Source organism: Synchiropus splendidus, chromosome 14 (genome assembly GCF_027744825.2).
Source record: "Synchiropus splendidus isolate RoL2022-P1 chromosome 14, RoL_Sspl_1.0, whole genome shotgun sequence".
Lineage (NCBI taxonomy): Eukaryota > Metazoa > Chordata > Actinopteri > Syngnathiformes > Callionymidae > Synchiropus > Synchiropus splendidus.
In genome coordinates, this window is record NC_071347.1 from 3,376,271 (window position 1) to 3,397,787 (window position 21,517).

Below are 21,517 nucleotides of genomic sequence, written 5' to 3' on the forward strand. Positions count from 1 at the left end.
CTTCTTTCAGGGTGACTAACAGCCCCATGGACTGGAGGACAGAGGAGAAGGAGCAACTCTGGATGTTCCAACCAATAGCTACGTCACAGCTCAAGCCCGTCCACCAATCAACGAGCTGTCCGCCTCAGCACTTCTCAAAGCCTTTTCAAGCTCTTCTCAAGACAAATCACGCACTTGCAAATCTTGACAGCAAAATTACATTCACCATCAACTGCCAGCGGTGTATTGAGTTCTTGCTGCCAAATATTAGACAAGAATTTCATTATAACAGCAGAACCTCGATGATGGTGTTTGACCCCTCTGGTGTCATTTTATTTTCCTCCTCATTTTGGACCTGTCAATGTGCGTCAAGACACATTCATTTTGTTCACCTCCCAGGTGTCTTGCACCAAAGCCTTCAATGACCTGATGTGCAATTTACATATTTAAAAAAAAACCATTTTGTCGTTCAACTGCTGCTGTCTCTCCCACGTCAGCTCACAATAATTAAATTGACCTGCTGACAGTATGATGGTGTGTTTTCATTGTTAACTCTTCATACCTTCATAGAAGTACAGTGCTCTCCCACTGGCCAGTAACCTGGTTCATTAACCAATGGTGGAAATTTAGAAGAGCTCAACTTGGCTCTGTGTGCATTCCTCTATAGGAAAATGAAATGGAGAAGGAGCTAAGTTGCTTGATATATACTGAGACTCAAATTGGTGATCCCAGTAGGAATGGGGGATATGGAAAATAAAATAAAATCATGATAGATTTTGTCATTTTGGTGATAACAATAATGATAAAATATGATAATGACAATGATAACGATAAATACATTTTCATTCTATTACATCTGTTGGTCTCTCTTGACACTGTTTTATGATTGAACTCATTCGTGGAGTTTGTCTCAACATAACTATTTGTTTATCTTTAAATATAATTGTTAACTAAGTGTAGAAATGAGAGTGAATCAGTCATTCCCATCTCTCATAGAACCTGGTCTTATCTGACAGACTGCTCAGCCAGCTTTATTTAGGGGTTAAATTCAGCCCTCTGTCTGCTGTATCGCATGTCTCTGAATCTTTTAGTCACATTCTGTTCTTCGAATCATGATAAAAACTATCAGTCCTTGGTCTAGTGTGATGAAAAATATTTTCACAATTCTCTTTCCTAAAATGTTATTTTATCATTGGCATGTTTGAAGATTTCATTAATACCAATTCAGAATTTGTTGATGGTCCCAAACTGATGCTAGGGCGTAACAGTAGGGCTGCCTGTGAGAGTGTGTCTGTGATCAGTGAACCCTAATCGGGACGCAGAAGAGGACACCACCACCAATACTGGAGCGGATGTGCGTTGAATATCGAACTACTTTCACCACGGTGATACTAGTTGGATATGATCAAACTGTAGCAGTTGAATGTGTTTCGTAATTTAGAGGTGGTCAAGATGACTTATTGAAGTTTAAAGTAGTGATGGGTCAGTGAGGCTTCATGAAACAGTGTCCTTATTTTTAGAGCTCAGTAGGTGGCACTGTTGGTTTAGATATAAGGGAAGTTTCATTAAAATGGCTGTTCAAGTTTTTCGATATTATATATTACCATTACATTTGAGGTTACTTTAATCTAAAAAATATCTATAAATATTAATTAACTCATCTATGAATATTAATATAATCAATAATATTGTCTTGTCTGGATTCAATATATTCAATTCATAGTGGGTCTCTTCCTTGGAATTTTGAAATGTGACTGGTTATCTTTCCAGCATAGCTGTGATGAAGAACAATGAAATGCTCATAAACATTTAATTATACGTTGACATCATATTTTAGGATATGTCAAGTCCTCACACCAGCACAAAAAGTTAAACAATAAAGTTAGGTGGAGGCAACAAATTAGTTACAGGCGTTTTTATTTATTTTTATTGACCTCCAGTCATGATTTCAGTTAATATTTGATATATGTGTTACAGATCAATGGACAACTTGAATGAAAAAAACAAAAAACAAGAATAAATCAATCAACGTCAAAAATGAACATTGGTAACATGAACGCAAATTTCATTCATCCCAAGGATCTTTTTCATTATGTGTGCATTAAAATATGAAAGCGCATGAATCAAAACATCTCTACTCAATTTTCAAAATTCGAACCGAGAACTTCATCTACGACTTCTGAGGAGAAGAGGAGAATGATGGTGTCTGTATCAGATGCTAAGTCAGGGGAAATGTAGGTCAATGCTGGACAAAGAAAAACTCCATTGGGGCCGGTGAAGCTTCTCTCCATTGACTCAACTCTTATTATTCATGCTTCTTCCCCAGGGTGTGGCTCCTTGCCAAAAAAGACGGCTTCAAATGTATAAAAAGGCTGTTGCTTTCTCTACTTTCTTTCACCAGGAAAAATGGGTATCACATTTTTTTATTTGTATTTTTTATAAAATCACAATTTGATTTACAATGCCACATTGTATTTTTTTGACTAACTTGGAATTTGCAAGTTTTTAGTCAGTCAAAATCAGTTCATTTAGGCTAAAAAATACAATTTTGCAAAAATATTCAAATAAGAAAAATCAACCAGAAGGTACAAAGTGGAGAGGCGTGCATATGCAATCAAGTTTGCTGGAAAAATCATCAGTACTTCAATACGTTTATATAAAGGTTCCATTTGGTTTGACAGAAAGGTGTAGAAAAGCAACAAGAATTGGTGTCAACAACTGGTGTTTCATTACCCTCATCATAAATGGAATGTTCAAGGACTTTGTTCATCTGTGCTATCAATAGACATTATGCACAAACCAGAAACCGCATGGCGAAAATGGTAACAAGAATTACATCTGATTCTTTTTCAAATGCAGGTTTTTATCCCTTTCATAGCAGCTCATTGTTACACAAGTAGAATGCGTCCAAAAGAAATTGTCTTCTCAGACAATGGGGTCAGTTTTAACAAGGGGTTACAGCAGGAGGAATAAGCCTCTGGATTTATTACAGGCTTTATGCATTTTTCTTCAGACGAGCAAAGGATAATACTTGCACCATCAAAAGCTTTAATTGCCTTAATTACTCAGACATCTGCAAGCACTGAAGCGTCTACCAAAGTGTTTTGTGGTAAAACCTGTTATAAAAGGGTCTTAATTTGTGAATTCATGGCTACCAAGGAGGTGGGATGGGAGGGTTCCTCATTACAATTCAAGAGGCTCCTTCATGGAAGCCATATTTTCACGTAATGAATTTGATTGGTTTTCTCCTTCACTGCAGTTTCTCATTACATAGAGCCCGTATTCAACCCTTCACCTACCGCATATTTAAATGAATACAGCATTACAATGAACAGCCGGCGTCTGCAGGACTGATTACAGAACAAGTGGGTGTACATTACATTATCTACCACGGTCAAAAACGGATACATTTCATCCGCTTCTCAAGTTCTCAAGTCAGTCATTCAGTCCCTGTCCACATCTTGGGCTGGGTAACTACACAAAGCAAACTTTCATTTCTGTTCCTGTTTTAAGAGCGACATGGACGTTGTCTGGAACATTATCTAACTGGCTAACAATTATGAAATTGATTGTATTTTACAGTTCATTAAAGTCTTAAAATTACAATGCAATCTCCACAGACTACATACTTAGATGGAGTGTTCTCACCAGACTTTTGGCTAGGATTTAGAAACAGGGTGTCCCTAGCACCCCCAAAAATAAAAAAAATACAAATAAAAATTATAAAAACATACATTTGAGTCCATTAACAATTGATTGAACAGAGATTAACTCAGTGGCTATTGCCACAGTAACACTTTCAGTCTCACTCTCAGATGGAATTCGCTGACCCTGACTAATAAAAAAACAAAAAAACAAAAACAATACTAATGAATAATGACTCTTTCACTACTACAAGCTAAGCCTCTACAGCTTTGATAATGTTTTTTCATATTTAAGCATCCAGTTGCAACAGCTTTGTATCAGTGAAGGTTTTCTAAACTTTCACACCTTTAAACATTCATTCATTCAAAAAGAATAAGTATAATATAAATAGAATATGTATATAAAAGCAGGCTGCTTGATTGGATAAGTAGAAAAAAAAAAAAGATTTTCTGTGTGCCCCTCGCTTACCCCCAGGTCACCCCCCAAAAAAACGCCAAAATACTCCTCCGATTAAAAAGCTATGAGTTAGTTTGGTGAACGATTGTTTAAAGTTTGGAACTTATCTGCGGTTTCCTCCTGCTATCAGCGCCAGACATCCCATCAATAACTGCACGCTTCCGCTGCCGCGTGTGTCGTGACTCACGAGATGTGGATGACAAATGTGGTGGCCAAGCTATGGCGCCAAGAAGGGTTGAGAATCTGTGACTTTCGATCAAATTCTGCAAAATTATCGGGTGGAAACACCCTTTTCATGGAAACCAGTGTGATGACACTACGAATAGGGAATTATACAGGCACTAATAATCGGAAATTTATGGCGTCCTGCTGAGAAAAGGAGGCGTCCATTTTTTCACGTTTTGCAGTGTGGGGCACATGCAAGACACACCCTGTTTAAAAGCCTGACTCTTACCAACTGTCATACTGGATTGTTGCTGTACTGGTCGGCATAGTCACAGAACACCAGTTTCGGCAGTTGACAAAATGAAAAAAAAAGGGACTCATGTGGTTAGTGGGACGGCATTTATTCTTGGCATGAACCTTTGTAATACGTGTCAGTTTCATGTGACCGAAAACAGGTATGAACATAATGAAATCTCATGTCTTTCCAACATGATTTCAAGGTGGCCTGAAGCAACCATACTGCATTTTTTTAACCAAATCAATGAGCCGATCCCTCAAAGCAGGATCTCAGAGTTGGAGGACCAAAGAGGTTGGAAGGTGATGGCCTTCTTCCTGAACACCTCCTCTCCCGATAAAAGACAGGGATCACCCCTACGATTTTGTCTTCGCAGGGGGACGGGAAAACCCAGAAAGATATTTCTGCCTCTTTATTGAGAGAGATGCAGCAATTCTGTGACCTACTCAAGGTTCTCCCCTCCGCTGGTGAGCCAGAATGTCAGAGTAATTCTCCATAATGTCTTTAGCTGATAGAGGTGATAAAGGACATATGACTCAGATGAGATGCTCACTTGCCTTCATATTTGCCATACAAATCTCAAAAGGTTATCTCCACTAAAGACGATAAAAACTTGCTGAATCAGAAGTTTTAGAATACCACTAACACTAGACAATCTATAAAATACCATTGAAATGCCACAGCTTTATTTATCATGAGACATCATTACTGACTTTAAAAAAGCTAATCCAAAATCATTATCTAAAGACAAAGCAGAATGTTCCTTGAAACAATACATTCAAGGCAGCTGTGTGAATTCTCAGGTGTATCAGTTAAAACAGCAGATGCAAGTGTTGCAACATTGCTACATGCTTTCGTTTCTCGCCATCTTCAACGGACTCCACCATCTGCCATCTTCACTACCAAACCCACACTTCTGAGACAACAGATCACTTTCAGCGCTCTTCTCATGTTTGCCTGTTTCTGTTGACATTTTCAGAGTGCCAGATCTTTGAGACGTTGCGCTCACACCTCTCTACCCACAAGCATGTATAAATATTCGTGCAGCCGTTCCCTTCTGGACTGGTTTAACACAGAGATTCTGAATCTTGGCATGAAGACAGGGCTTTGGCAGAGTCTATGCTCCACCTGCCAATATTCTTTTTCAATAACGGCCAACTGATAACAGATCTTCATGAAGCTCATCATCTTTTCCCACTCTTTCTGTTTCATATCTCAGCTGACATTAGGGTGAAATGTTACTAGAGGTTCACAATCTTCATGGGGGATTGAGGGAGATCCTGAAAGATCTTCTCCCTTTGCAACTACCAGAACACCTCAGAATACAAAAAGATGAGTGGGTTTTCAGATTGAAAATAAAACCAACTAGGCGTCAGAAGGATGCCATCACCTTTTCAGAGACTTTTGTACCTATCTCGTGTTGATCACTAATGTGCTGATAACACCCTTTTTCTTTTTTACTTTTTTGTTGAACTATTCCGTTCCGTCTTATCTGTGAAAACGACATAACCTCAAGAAAGGTGTGGAAAATAATTCCAAGTCATTTCCATCAGAACTGGAGCAAGATGTATTTTTCCCCAATATGTTGCCAGTGAGTGATTTCCATCCTATTAAATGGAGAATATTGACGATTCTGCACACAGATGTCACAGAATGATTCATGCAACAACACGCTTTATGTAGACCCGCAACTGTAGGGTATCTTACTGGTCAGGATGAAAAATTGGAATCACGTCTTTGACGGGAGCCAGATCATGAAGAGTCATTCCTCTCAAAGAGGCATTCAAAAGGCTCATTCAAAATTGTTGCCCACTGCAGAATTGGAGCACATTCTGCTAAAATAAATCTTCAATCCCAGGAGCACGCGATATGTTGATCACAAGCTACTGGACGATCGCATAATACTGCGACGCTGCTTATGCATCACATTTTACGTGACAAACGATTATGACAAGCTGAATAAATTCTCCCTCACTTGCATGCAGCAACTCAGACGAGGACAGCTGTCAGCTATCACAATATGCTAACAGCTATCACAATATGCGGTGCCATTCTCACTCTCAACAAAAAATTCAGTTACGGTGGCTTGAAATAAACATGCTTCCAGTCAACCAATCACCAATAATATGATTTTTTATGGTCCTGCATGTTGAGCCTCGTCGCTTCAGACCAATGACATCACAGACATCCCATTTACAAATCACATTTTTAAGTTGGAACACAGAAATAGCTGGTAACAACTGCGTCTAATAGACAAGTGAACAAATTTAAATGATGTCATATGGACTCATGCAGTCACACAACTGCAACCTCCAGTTTTGAAATAGTTTTGTCAAGAAATATTTAGCCTATACCTCTTTTGCTTTACTACTAGAAAAAAAAAAAAATTCAGTATTTTTCAGGATTTTGACGATGCTTTGCGGATTGCACGTCAACTGCCAAACTGTAACCTCTTTTTCTGAACCTGTATTCATGAATGCATTTCTATCCTCAGTTGGTGATTGTGGTATGTTCACACTGTAAGTATCTCGCCAGCTGAAGAAGTTTGGGCATCCCGTGCTCTTATCTTGTAGAGGAGAATAGACCACATTTACACAACCCACCAACATTCACACATCGCGCAATTTAACCTTATAATTAATCGCTTACTTGCAGGATAAATGCGCCACGCATTGTCTAGTTCTGCCGGGTGGTACTGAGTTGAATATGAATCCCTAAAGTATAATTTCCACATAACAATGGCTATCAAATGATTCACAACAGCTATTTGAATCAAATTTAAATAATTTATAACCTACATTCACTTATCTATTATTTACACAAACCTACTAAATAATGATAATACTTGAATGAACACGGAATAGAAAACATTGCACCTTTTAAAACAAATAAATAACAAACAATAAAAAAGCCTCCCTTAAAATCTTTTAGAAAACGAAATTGAAAATTTTGTGAATCGTATCAGTGACTGTATCATGAGATTAGTGTATTGATACAGCCCTAATCCGTAGTAGTAGTAGTAGTATTGGCAGCTGCAGTGAAATGGCCTGCTTGAAATGGTACTTCCAGCTAATTTTGGGTGAATGCTAACATATATAGATTGGGAGGTTGCACTGTGAAAACATTTTAAATTAAATGATGTGAAAAGCTGCATTTCCTGGCTGATCAAACCTCTTTATGATGCGCCACATTTCCTACTGAAATGTACAGATATTCTCCTCCATTACTACTGTGTGTGCGTGGAGCATTTATCCTACTAATAAGTGATTAAAAATTGAGCTCCGCATTGGAGTGGGAAAGCAATAACGGCGGATGATGATGGCTGCTGATGAACAAGGATCGATGCACAGTCCTGGAGCTGCTTCATTAAAACAAAATATGAACATTTACTTAAGATGATATAATGTTTACCAAAGAAACCTCACCATTACTGTGGGTTCTTCTGGCACATTACATTGGTGGAATTAGAAAAACACCAAATGTCATTAAATTATCCAAATACTATTAAATTAAACTATTAAATGAATTCAATGAATAGAGTAAGGATTATGGACACATCTCTTTGTATTTCTCACCTTCTAAATGAGAAATTGAGAGCTTCATTGTTTGGTATTCATAAAAAAAAAAAAACCACCAAAAAGAAGTTACCAGGTGACTGCTCAAACATGATAGCCATGGATTTATGCATGCTGTTCTTGGCTGCTGTCTGTATAGCACAAGTGAGCAATAGCAATAAGGTCACCAGAATGTGGGTGGTCAATATTTCCTCAGCCTGATAAGCCCTCTGGGCAGAGGTTTCCGTGCCAACACAGACACAGATTTGCTGCTCCACTCTGTCACTTTGTCAATATGGAACCAAGACAGAGATGTACATGAATAGAAATGTAGTCGTTCATCATTTTGTGATAAATATTGTGAGGATTTACACGAACCAGAATGATATAGTCATGTTGTTTTTACGTGAATCCAAATGTGTGTCTCACCTACTTCATTATTACATTTTGTTATTTCTGAAACTTAAATCTTGATAAACCTTATCCATATCTCCTCTTTTGTGTATTTAGTTTAAGTGAATCTTGTGTCTAGTGCCTTGTCTTATGGTGCATACCGAACCTCGCCTGGAATAAAAGACGTGTCAGACCTTGACCTTCTGTGTGAGTGGAGCACTTGAGTCCAGTTTGCTGCACCTTTGACATATAGGTATGTGTACAGTTGACGTTCTTAGAATCAGGCTTGAAAATAACTTCGAAATAACTAACGAACTAAAAACCTCTAAATAGTAAACTTGTTGTGAATGCCTTCTCTGTTGAGCGTATTTCTCAACTTTTCCACGATACCTTCGGATGTGTGTTACTCTACTGCTATTGATGCTCATTGTAACGAGAGATGAGCTCAGGATACTGTTAGTGTGTCCTGTGCCGGACATCAGTAATGTCCAGAATGGCATTTTGTTCTTTTTACTTTGGTTCTTTAAAAGTGGCAATGAGAATATGAGCAACAAAATATTGTTTCTTTGTAAAGCGATATATTCTATAACAGAGGTTTTTCTGTTTTATACTGGTGAAGTATAAATAAATACTGAAGACAGATTGAAACTATTTAGTGTGTGTAGTAGTGTGCTTCAAGTACTTTACGTGAGTGTGTGTGTGTGTGTGTGTGTGTGTGTACATGTCAGATACCGATCTGACACCAGTGTTAAAGTATTAACCATCTTTCCATGCTGCTGGATAACGCCGCTCATGATTTGACTTCATGCAGAAATACAAGTCGATATTCCTTTAAACAGCGTGTTTACCAAACGTTGCCCATGTTACTGCTCTCTACTGCACTGCTGCTGCAGCGCTTCAAACCGGCAGGGATTCTATTTCTAGTGGAGTAACATGCAGCACCGCTTCAAGTAGGAGTGTAGCGGAAATTACAGACAGGAACTCTATCTGTGAAAAGTAACATGAATCCAGAGAAATTACATAAGAAAACACAATGTGTTGATGTTATTTGCATTTGATTGTGAGAGCAAGAGCGAAATCCCAGTATGTGCTGCATGTCCGCACTGTAGGAAACCAGAACCGAAGCACGGCACCTGGCCATTCAACTGTGGATGACTTTAGTTCATGATCGTGGTTTTAATTGTTCTTTTGGCACAAGAAACTCTCAAGTTGAGATTTAAATAGATCCAGCTGCTGCGGACATCCATTCATTCATGAGAGTCTGTGAACCACGGCTGTATGGTGAGCCCAAATATATGTGGGTTAACTGATCTATTATATATATATATATATATATATATATATATATATATATATATATATATATATATATATATATATATATATATATATATATATATATATATAGAGCGATCGCATCCTCAATTACTGGTCTTTTTAAATGCATCAGGTAACTCGAGATCCAGCCTTCCTCCCGTGAGCGAGTGGAGAAGAGCTGTCCCGCTCAGCTTCGGGTGGCCGTCAGCACGAAACAGAATTTAAACGCGAGGATTGACTCCCGGATCTGCAGTTATTCACGATGACCTATCCCACTTAAAGAGGCTGCATCATGTCATACCCGATACCAGGGTCGGAATCTGCGCATCAAGCCACTGGGCGTTGTCAGGTGTTGTCAGGACGTCCACCATTACTACAGTATAAAGCGCTGCAGGAAATATATTGACAAATTAATGTTCATTTTTCATCTAAACCTTGTGACTACTCACCTAAATAAGGCATATCTTTCCACACACAGTGAGGAAAGGGAGACAAGGAATATTAAATGTCAGCATCATATGATGGAACAACAAGCCCTCACACTGGGGAAGGGTAATTGGCTCTAGACGATGGTCCGTGAACACACATCGGGGGGTTTCCATCCATCAAAATACACATTACGCTTTCTGCCATCTCTCTGGCATCAAGACAATGAACCCAGAGGACACCCTTCTACACCATCTTATAATAAGACATTCAAAATGCATCATAATCATCACCACCATCATCATGAAAACTGATAGGTCTGTCCTCTGTCTCAGCATTATCAGTCTAAACCTTGAGACAATATCTTTTCTTATCTTCATGCCGCAGCTTATTATGTATTACAACATATCGATAACACCAACTGTCTCAATAGTGCAGATTTTCCTACCATGAAGCTTCTGTCACAATTGGCGAGAAAACTCTTTCAGCAACAACCGGATTTTTTGGAAGAGAGGTCAGTCGTGTCAGAGCATGAACTCACATTCTAGTAATTGGGAAAATAAGTCCAACTCTTCAATGTTCCTACCCAATAGATTTTTGTACCAAATCCTTGCATGAATCTCTTTCAGCGTTTCTTCCCCCACAATGCTACGGAAGGGACATGTCCCTTACAGTACAGCTTTTAAATCTAAACGTAGTGCTCTATTACAACATAACTCGTTTATTTTGTTCTTTATAGGGATGCACCAGAATTCGGCCACCAAAAACCTGCTGCAAATGGCCGATGAACTGGCTTTTCAATTATTGGATGAAGGACTTTTAGCATCGAAACAACATGGCTTTAACCGAATGTTGTGATGATGCAAGTACCATACTGGAAATCCTCTGCAAACACAGGTCTTGGGTGCAGTTCCCACAACAGTCATGTCATGACAGAACGTTAGCTCTTTTGCTGCCCCTTTTCGACCCACTAACTCCTGAGACCAGGCAACAAATACGCTCTTTTTCGAATCTGCCAACACATATTTCACTGAATGTGTAGTAATCCACAAAATAAATGTGGCATAAATGAATCGCAGCATATTTAAATGTACCATCTTCAGACAGAAGACTGTATATCATTCATGGGTGGGTTAAGGTGCACAACAAAAAGTTTCGTTCTCATTGATATTATTATTATTATTATTATTGAAAGTCAGCGCCACAATATATTTTCATAATTTTGTAATGAATGTATTATTTGAAGCAAGAAAACTAATGATTTTTAGAATAACTGAATTTGAACTGAATTTGAATTGGATGGCTCAGATGTTGGCAGTGACCCTGAATGTTGCTAATAGACCAGCATTCTACCAAAAATACCTAAATACCATGCCACTGAAAGGCAAAAATGTAATCTTCCCATATGCGGCCAGGAGAACCTAAGAGGATAATGTAAGCAGGGGTTAGCACGGGTAGTGCAGATCATCAGACAAAATTGGAGTCTGTGTAAATACTACTGTCATTATTGAGCTTTTTCTTGAATTAAACGCAATTTACACACATGATAATGAAATTAAATAATTATATTAGTCTTAGTCTTTATTTTATTAAATCACATAGAAGCAAAATATGAAATTTGTTGCACAAGATGAAGGATGGTGGAAGGCCAGCTAATGTGCCAGTTATTTTGTGACCACTGAAAAAATAAAATAAAATATAAACAGTGGTACCTCGGTTTTCGAACGTCCCGGAATTCGAACAAATCAGACTTTGAAAAAAAATGTTTTTGCTTCGGATTTCAAACGAAAATCCAGAACTCGAACGCCCCCCCCCAAAAAAACATAACGTGCGCGGACCGATCAGCTGACCGACGATGCACTTTGTTATTGTGTACAACGCAGCCTCTGTATGCAGACGTGATCCGTTAGCTACATTTACTGACTGTTTTTTCTTCATATTGAGGTGTAAAACCTTTCCTGTCTCCGCACTGGACCGTGGTAGAGTGTCACAGGGGAGGTGCTCGCTCTCCACACCTCTGAGGCTGGAGCACACACTCCAGGGTTTGATGTCCTGTCGTCGGCTGGAGCTGGTACAGGGATGAGGCAAGTCTTGGACAGAGCGTTACTTGGTTTATGATTTTGTCACAGCCAAACTGCACATTCAGAGCTGGACACGCTGGACACGCACCGGGCACCTCTTCACTTCTGGAGAGACCTCACTCACTCAGCAACCCCTCCCACATGCAGCAGCCACACACATAGAGGAACAGCGCACCTGCAGCAGACACTCTACATTCACTCCTACAAAAGCCTATTTTAAGGCTTGGAACGCATTATTTCTTTTCCCATTCATTGTAATGGGGAAAATCGATTCAGATTTCGAACACATTGCTTCTCAAACAGCCGTCTGCAACGGATTGTGGTCGAGAACCGAGGTCCCACTGTATATATATATATATATTCTTTGGGACACACAAGTGTTTTAGCAAAAAGTGATTATCTTTGTGAAGAAAAAGACCAGGAAGTCATGCATTCCTCCTGGTAGACCACCTGGGCATTAACGTTGCTCAACAATGAAGAAGCACATAAATAAATGTGACTCATCTTTCAGGGGATTAGACAGCGAGGACAAACTCTCAGAGGAAAATGAAAAATAGCTTCAATTATTCTCCGACTCTAAAGAAGCACAGATGTCGCTTTTGTTCCTCCATTCAACATCCTCCTAAACCTCCCCTCATTATTGCCTTCATTACAACTCCTATCAATATGGCGGCCGACTGCCAGAAAACCTGGATGTATCCACAACTCATCATCCAAACACCAATTCATCATCCAGCCAGTAATTACACAACACAACATCCAGCCAATCCACTTTTCTTCAGCTCATTTATACCCTCCGAGCTGATGTGCACAGAGACGTGATCCATGCACAACAATCTTTTCTTGGGGTATTAACTCAATGGACTGAAACTCTGTTTTGGGCACAGAGATGATGAAGCAGGTGTTTTGGTGCAGATTCATGTCAGTGAGAAACCTCATTCTGTCACTCCGACGGCCTGCACTGTCACTCTTTTGTTCCGCCTTCTAATTGGAGTAATTTATTGTCCTAACAGGCAGAGCAGCTGTGGCTTTACAGCATCACAACGAGCCATTAAACCCAGATGCTGGAGTGAAACGGATGACAGTGAGTGTGGCACACACACACACACACACAAGACTAAAATATCTTGGATCAACAGCAAATGGGGCCATGTCAACCACGATAAAGGTGTTTTAACACCACCATTGTTATCATCATTTTTTCATCAGATAAAAAAAGGTTTATCTTACAGAGTAGAGGTGACATCAGTCTTGTCAGAAATCATTTTTCTTTTTTCAAATGTATTTTTGACCTTCGGCCACGTGTCTCGGACACTTGCGTGAAAAGAGGGGCAGAGCTGTCAACCGATCACCACCTGGTGGTGAGTGTGATCCGCTGGCAGGGGAGGAAGCCGGTCAGACCGGGCAGGCCCAAACGTATTGTGAGGGTCTGCTGGGAACGCCTGGCGGAACCCGCTGTCAGTGGCGTCTTTAACTCCCACCTCCGGGAGAGTTTCTCCCAGATCCCGAGGGAGGTAGGTGACATGGAGTCTGAGTGGGCCATGTTCTCCTCCTCCATTGTCAGTGCGGCTGCACGTAGTTGCGGTCGTAAGGTCTCCGGTGCCTGTTGTGGCGGCAATCCCCGAACCCGGTGGACACCGAAAGTAAGGGATGCCGTCAGGCTGAAGAAGGAGTCCTATCGGGTCTTGATGGCCTGTGGGACTCCTGAGGCAGCAGACGTGTACCGGCAGGTCAAGCGTGCCGCTTCCCGTGCAGTCTTGGAGGCAAAAACTCGGGTCTGGGAGGAGTTCGGGAGGCCATGGAGGAGGACAATTGGTCAGCCTCAAAGAAATTCTGGCAAACCGTCCGTCGCCTCAGAAGGGGGAAGCAGTGCCTCACCAGTACTGTTTACAGTGCGGGGGGGGGGAGACTGCTGACCTCGACTGGTGATGTTGTTGGGCGGTGAAAAGAATACTTCGAGGGTCTCCTCAATCCCGCCGTCACGTCTTCCATTCAGGAAGCGGGGACTGAGGACTCAGATGACTCTCTCATCACCCGGGCCGAAGTCACCGAGGTTGTTCGTAAGCTCCCTCAGTGGTAGGGCCCCGGGGGTGGACGAGATCCGTCCTGAGTATCTGAAATCCCTGGATGTTGTAGGGCTGTCGTGGCTGACATGTCTCTGCAACATCGCGTGGCAGTCGGGGAAAGTGCCTCTGGATTGGCAGACCGGGGTGGTGCTCCCCCTGTTCAAGAAGGGGGACCGGAGGGTGTGTTCCAACTACAGGGGGATCACACTCCTCAGCCTCCCTGGAAAGGTCTATCCCAGGGTACTAGAGAGGAGACTTCGGCCAATAGTCGAACCTCAGATCCAGGAGGAACAGTGTGGTTTTCGTCCCGGTCGTGGAACACTGGACCAGCTCTATACCCTCCATCGGGTGCTCGAGGGTTCATGGGAGTTCGCCCATCCACATGTGCTTTGTGGATTTGGAGAAGGCGTTCGACCGTGTCCCTCGCAATGTCCTGTGGGGGGTGCTCCGGGAATATGGGGTACGGGGCCCTCTGCTAGGGGCTGTCTGGTCCCTGTATGACCGGAGCAGGAGCATGGTTCGCATTGCCGGCAGTAAATCAGACCTGTTCCCAGTGCATGTTGGCCTCCGTCAGGGCTGCCCTTTGTCACCGGTTCTGTTCATCACTTTTATGGACAGAATTTCTAGGTGTAGCCAGGGGTCGGAGGGGATCCGGTTCGGGAACCACAGAATTTCATCGATGATGTTGTTCTGCTGGCCTCATCGGAAGCTCTCGATTTACCGATCGATCTACGTTCCCACCCTCAGCTATGGTCACGAGCTTTGGGTAGTAACCGAAAGGATGAGATCGCGGATACAAGCGGCTGAGATGAGTTTCCTCCGCAGGGTGGCTGGGCGCACCCTTAGAGATAGGGTGAGGAGTTCAGTTATCCGAGGAGCTGGGGTGGAGCTGCTGCTCCTCCACATCGAGAGGAACCAGTTGAGGTGGCTCGGGCATCTGATCCGGATGCCCCCTGGACGCCTCCCTGGGGAGGTGTTCCGGGTATGTCCTACCGGGAGGAGACCCCGGGGAAGACCCAGGACTCGCTGGAGAGATTATGTCTCCGGTCTGGCCTGGGAACGCCTCGGGATCCCCCGGGAGGAGCTGGAGGAGGTTTGTGCGGACCGGGAAGTTTGGGCTTCCCTGCTCCGAATGCTGCCTCCGCGACCCGACCCCGGATAAGCGGTAGAAGAAGGTGAAGGTGAAGGTGAAATGTATTTATTTCTAAATTGATGATCATCCCAACCAGATGACCATTAAACATGTATTTAAATGGTGATGGTGAATTGATCACATTTGGTGGTAAAAACAAAAATACATTCCAGAGGACTCAATGAGTATCTCCAAGACAATGACAAAACCGAAGCTGTTTGTACAATGTGCCACATCACAGCAAAATACTAACGTGAAGCAAGAGGATGACACAACTTTGGAACATGCCTGTGCATTGACACAGGTATGGAGGGATATATTTGCCATCTAGATATGAATACAAAAAAAAATAGTTAAAAAATAATATATATATATATATATATATATATATATGAACATGATATAAAAAGCATATGTTTTAAAAAATGGCAGTACATCATATATATATATATATATATAGATATATATATATATATATATAGAGGGTAACCAGATCCCTGCTAATACACACCCCTGACACACCACCACCATGTATGGAATGTATGGATGGTGTAGAGTATGTAAAAAATATCTCTGACAAAGGGAGTAGGTCCAACACAATTGGGCAGACTCTGGAGAGCTGTAGATTAAAGTGAGCAGCATCTTCTTATTTCGCTGAAGTGGTGGGTGGGATCCAAATTGAAGTTGGAGCATGTGTGTGATGTCAAGGCTGTGCTTCCATGGGGACGCTCCGACTGCTGACCGTTTCTGATAAATCAGTGGTCTTCCTTTAATTTTCTGCCGTGAACCCTCCCAAGAAGATGCTCTTTGAGGAACTACTTTTACTGAATTAAATTGTCTTCATCAATTTGGGGAGATTTGTGAATCACAGAAGACTACAAGCAACTTTTATAGTTGAAGAAGCTTCAGTGTGAAGCAGTAAAGAAAAAATAGAGGACCACTTGTGGTGCAATCCAACCGATAACACTTACTTTCGCTTGTCTGTATCCACATGGACTGTGGTAGGAGGCACATGCCAGTGTCAGGGGTCTCCCAGGCTAAAATGAAAAGAAAATAGAAAAGGCAGCAATTAATTGCTTGAACACACACCCACAAGTGACAAACACAACTGCACGGTTTCTGAGAGCAGAGGCTCAAATGATGAAGGTAAATGGGTGGCCAGGATTGATTTTCCCTGACTGTAGTGTAAACACATAATTTTGTGTAAATCCCTTCATTAATCCTCTGCCTTCAGATTGTTTGTAATTCTGAAGGCTGGAAAGTGTTCAGTAAGACAGATAGTCCTATATTCTAGAATGATAAATACTCAGGAGATATATGAACCTCTTACTCTGTGAGACTACAGTTACCGGAACCCAGACCGAAAGAGAGAGCAGATAATGAAGGTGATTAAAGGTGAAGCTAAAATATCTGAAACTCACTTGGTTGAGTTGCAGTGGTGATGTTACTGAACTTTAACCGCACTTTACTGGGAAATGAAATCACAGATGACGGACACTGAAACCACTAGCAATCGCACAAAGACCATCACGCAGAAGGCTACTACCGTATTTTCCGGACTACAGAGTGCACCGGAATATTAGCCGCATCCACCAAATCTAAGAAGGAAAATGGATCTTTTTCATACATAAGCCGCACCAGTCTATAAGCCGCGGGTGCACTGTTGCTGTCTGCACCACAGAAAATGCATGAGAATCACTTCTAGCGATCCTCTAGTACTAGTTTTGAAAATGGGGTCCAGTGTCGAGACTGACTCATGAAACAATCTTGCCAATGTTCTGAACTCCAGTCATGAACTCCTCACATCTTATTTACATTTAAAGTGTTCAGTAAGCGCTGTTTTCACTCTCCGGTAGATCGTCTCTGTTAGCAGAGCTGCGGACACGCAGGCGAAAACAGCGCAATTTGAATGCTTTAAAGGTAAATAAAACGCCCGTGATGTCATCGGTTTGATGTGACGAAGCTCAATATATTTGCCAGCAAAGAGCGTGCTCATTAGACTGTAAAAACTCGGGATGCTCCGAGAGACAGGAGCACTCAGCTGAAGCAGCTGTCTTCAACCTCTTTCATGAAAGTTCTCACTCTGGACGGTCGCAAACGTTTGAGATTCAGGTGGTGGACCGCGAACGCTGCATCTGACACACACATAAGACTGCAGCGGATTCGGCCGCGGTTGATTCGTCTTAAAACGACACCTGAGAAAGGCTGCTCATCTGGTGCGGTTAAATTAATGATTATTTCTCGGGCAACATGCTTCGCGTTCTGAACGTCACGCTCAGAGCGGCGAGTGTCCGCGAGTGACTGCTAGTTCCTGCAGTTTCACTTTCATGAGCACCAGAAAGCTCACTGTGCTCCGTCAAGTGCTGGTGTTTTAAATATCGTATTGAATTCGTGGCGTTGACGCCTTTTAACGTGCATGTGCTGCAGGATGCAAACTTGAAATGACAGACTGAAAAAAGCTTCCGCATTAGACACGCCGTTGCCAAGCGAGTGCCGAGCGGTGCCTCATCAGAACGGCTGCTGTCACATATGATCGGATTTTGTGACCGGCAATGACAGGCAGTGGTCGGCATTCACAGATCACAACGAGTTCAGCCTTTCATAATCGGTGGCCGATTGATTGGAATATCCCTGTAAAAATCAATATATATATCAGACCGCGAGAACAAAGTAGCGGCTTATCGTCTGGAAAATACGGTATTATGGGGCCAGCATCTTCCTACACAACCACAGCAAGTGGTCACACCAGGATGATGCCTCATGTTGTCATGCAACAAGTTTGTTGAGGTGAAGATGCCGAACATTTGCCTACTAGTCAAAGATCACTATGGAAGTCGATGACAAGTTGACTATTGTTAATGTTATATAAATGATTATTTCTCAGTTGCAGCCCTAAACCCTGAAAATAATCATCAACCTACTTTGCCTCAAAGGCGTCTCTCTACATCCATCGCTGGTGGTGAGTGTTGGTTAGTTGCAACTCAGGGGGACTGCACAGGATTTTGGGTGATTACATGGGTGCCGCAAAAAGCCTGTCTCGTTGGAAGAGGTCCACTGGTTGGCATGTGGGTTCTCTTTGTCTCTTGGCATCTTCCACCTCAGCTTTCCTTCCTCATTCAATAATAATCAATAATAAAGTAGGGCACAAGTGGGACAACTCTTCCTACTTTGTATTCCTGCGACTAAACAGCACAAGAGGACACACTCACACAAAACTTCCTCCCAAAAAATGGTGAACTGAGAGTGGCATGGCTTGCTGAATAGCTAGTTGAAAGTGCTGGAAAATGTAACTTCATGCAGCTTTGCTCAATGGACATTAGCACTCAGCTCACTTTTATGATTAACTGTTAAATGTTCCTTCACATGTCCCATGAAGAGACATTTAGTCAAAAGCATATGTCATGGATTTGCATACGCACTTTTGTCCCTGTCATACTGACATGAAATAAAAGACAGATACCATGTGATTGTAGTTGGAATTTAAATAAACTTTTGACAGGACTCTTTTTTGTCGTTGTTATTTTATTTTATATTTTTATTACCTGGTGTACTTCTTACACGTGTGAGGGAACAGTATATGAATATACAAAAGAAGAAGATAGAAAGTGACGTCCGAAATGTCAGTGTGAAATAAACTTTTCATTAACTAAAATGCTAATTCATTCCTTTTTTTTTTATTTATCTTGTCCTTCCACAATAGTCCATGTTAGTAGTCCATCATAGTCCATCATCAATAGTCCATCAGTTGGCTGCAAGTCAGTGTCATCATTGCATAGGTTGAATTTTCATATTGAAGTCCATTGATCCAGGATTTTTCTGTAAGAAATTTTTTTTATTTCATTTGAAAGCAATGGTAAAGACTAGCTCAACGTAAATCCCTCACTCAGCAACTTTTATGCTGGCACAGCTATCAGTGGGGTCACACTTCACTGTGTTTTCTGTTCTTGCCAGTTCAACATGTGCAGCACTACTTTGAACCCCAAAGATCCTGTCAGATGAATGAAAATTAATATCTAATCTCTAATTGAACAGCAAAGATTAGAACCTTCAACCACAGATAAAAGTATATTATATTTAAGTCTGACTGATAAATTCTTTATTCCATCAATAATACACTGAAGTCAGCACTGATTTTTCAAGCTAATGTTTAGTCTGCTTCCTCAGACAACTCTTTATATGTCAACTCATCAAATATGAAGGGAATAACTAACAACCACCGATGAAAACTCAGCACAAGACACGCAACAGACGGCCAGTTACATGAAAAATGCATGATTATAATCAATAATTGCAGCACAGACGTTGGAAACCTGAGAGTGGTAGTTAATGACGATGACGTGTATGAAAAAAATAAATAAATCTGGAGTCATTATGTACTCGGTCAGTTCAAGATCAGCAAATCATTGAAGCCGGACCAAGAGCAAAGTAGGAAAGTTACAGTAAATTATCCAGTTGAAGTTGGCTTGCAACCAAATATGCATTTAAACCAATATACAACATGAACCTGTAAAAGGAAAAGATGAAATACCCAACAAAATTGATGATGCGTCCTGTGTGGAAATATTGTCCAATTGGTTTTACCTCCTAAATATGATGGAGACTTAAACACTCAAGGCTCGGTGATAAAATGGATCATATAGTACCGACCACTGAGAAAATTGAGGTAATAAATTCGCCATCACGGTCTCATGAAAACATATCTTTATTCTCATCAGATCTTTTACAGTGACATGACAAAACACAATGTCTCGCTTGATGAAGCGTCTTTCACTTGTGGGTTGTACCACTGTGATAAAATGATGATAGACTATCAACATTTTGTTTGAATTGTTAATTTTCTTGGGCATCACAAAAAGGACATGTTTTGTTTACATTGTTTCACCGAGTTTTCTTGTCAGTCTTCCCCAGATAGTGATCTTATCTATTAAAATAATTCAGCTTTTGAAAGAGAATACATACAAGAATACACATACATATATTGCGACACTTGACTGTGTGATATTTTATCAATTTAACTCTGTTATATCAACATTTAATAAATGAATACATCGAGATGCAACTGTTTTTACAAAAAATATCGCAGGACCATGTTTAATAACACCAGAGTTTGACATAACCCATGGTCCGCTGGCCTGGGATCAGTAAAAGTACAATGTGGTGCCAGTTGACTGGTCCAATCACGGAACCACGGAATTGGCTGATTAAAATGTAATCTCTAAAGGTAGCATAGGCGATCTGGATAAATCATGAGAAAGCAGCAAAGTCCAATTCCCGTTTTTGAGACTCTGCCTGAAAGCTACATTTCCAGAGCTGTGAATCAATATACTTTTTCTCCGTGATCAGTGCAATTAGACTGATAGAAAGGGGAAGAGGAAGAGTCACGACAAGTGGAGTTCGATGCACATCACCAGGGCTTTGCACCGTGGCCTAAAATTCCATCATGCAGACACCTTCAACTCTAGAGCCCCTGTATTATGATGTGCAAGACAATTTCAAAACAAAACAATAAAAATGTTTCCTCTGTGCACTCTAATCATGTGGCGAATGTGTGCGTACAGAGTTTCCAGTGTCAGGATTCTCCCAAAACATCCATGTTCAAGTAATGTACAAATGACCGCCTTGGCATATTCAAAGGCTAATTCAGCTGAGGCTACACAGGTGCTCTTCATGGTATTTCAATAGCCTATAATAGCCTAGGGCCGGTCCACACAGAGATGAAGTCGGTCATATTAGTGTTCTGGAGAGGCCTTTTACCAACACAAATTATTAGGGATCCTCCGATCAGAGTGCCCCATTACCACCGATACCGATCACATGGATTGACAATGACACATTTTAATTCAGACAGTTTTTATGTACCTCTTCAAGGTGGCAAAAATAGAAAAATCTTGCAGAATGCAGCAACTATTCTGTCAAAAGGACAACTGAAAAACATTTAATTTGATGTGAGACGTCGCTGGCGAAGCTTAGACTGGACTATGTCTGTGAAATATTTACATACTGCAGCG

General features: G+C 41.2%; 1 protein-coding gene across 2 annotated transcripts in view; it reads right to left on the reverse strand.

Annotated features, from left to right (window-relative positions):
* Positions 1-21,517, reverse strand: part of LOC128770462 (alpha-1,3-mannosyl-glycoprotein 4-beta-N-acetylglucosaminyltransferase C-like) — a 66,539-nt gene that overhangs the window by 24,590 nt on the left and 20,432 nt on the right. For both annotated transcript variants that reach the window (XM_053884935.1, XM_053884934.1), the window contains exon 3: positions 16,481-16,546. The gene's annotated coding sequence lies outside the window, so the exon portion shown is untranslated. The remainder of the gene's footprint in view (positions 1-16,480; positions 16,547-21,517) is intronic.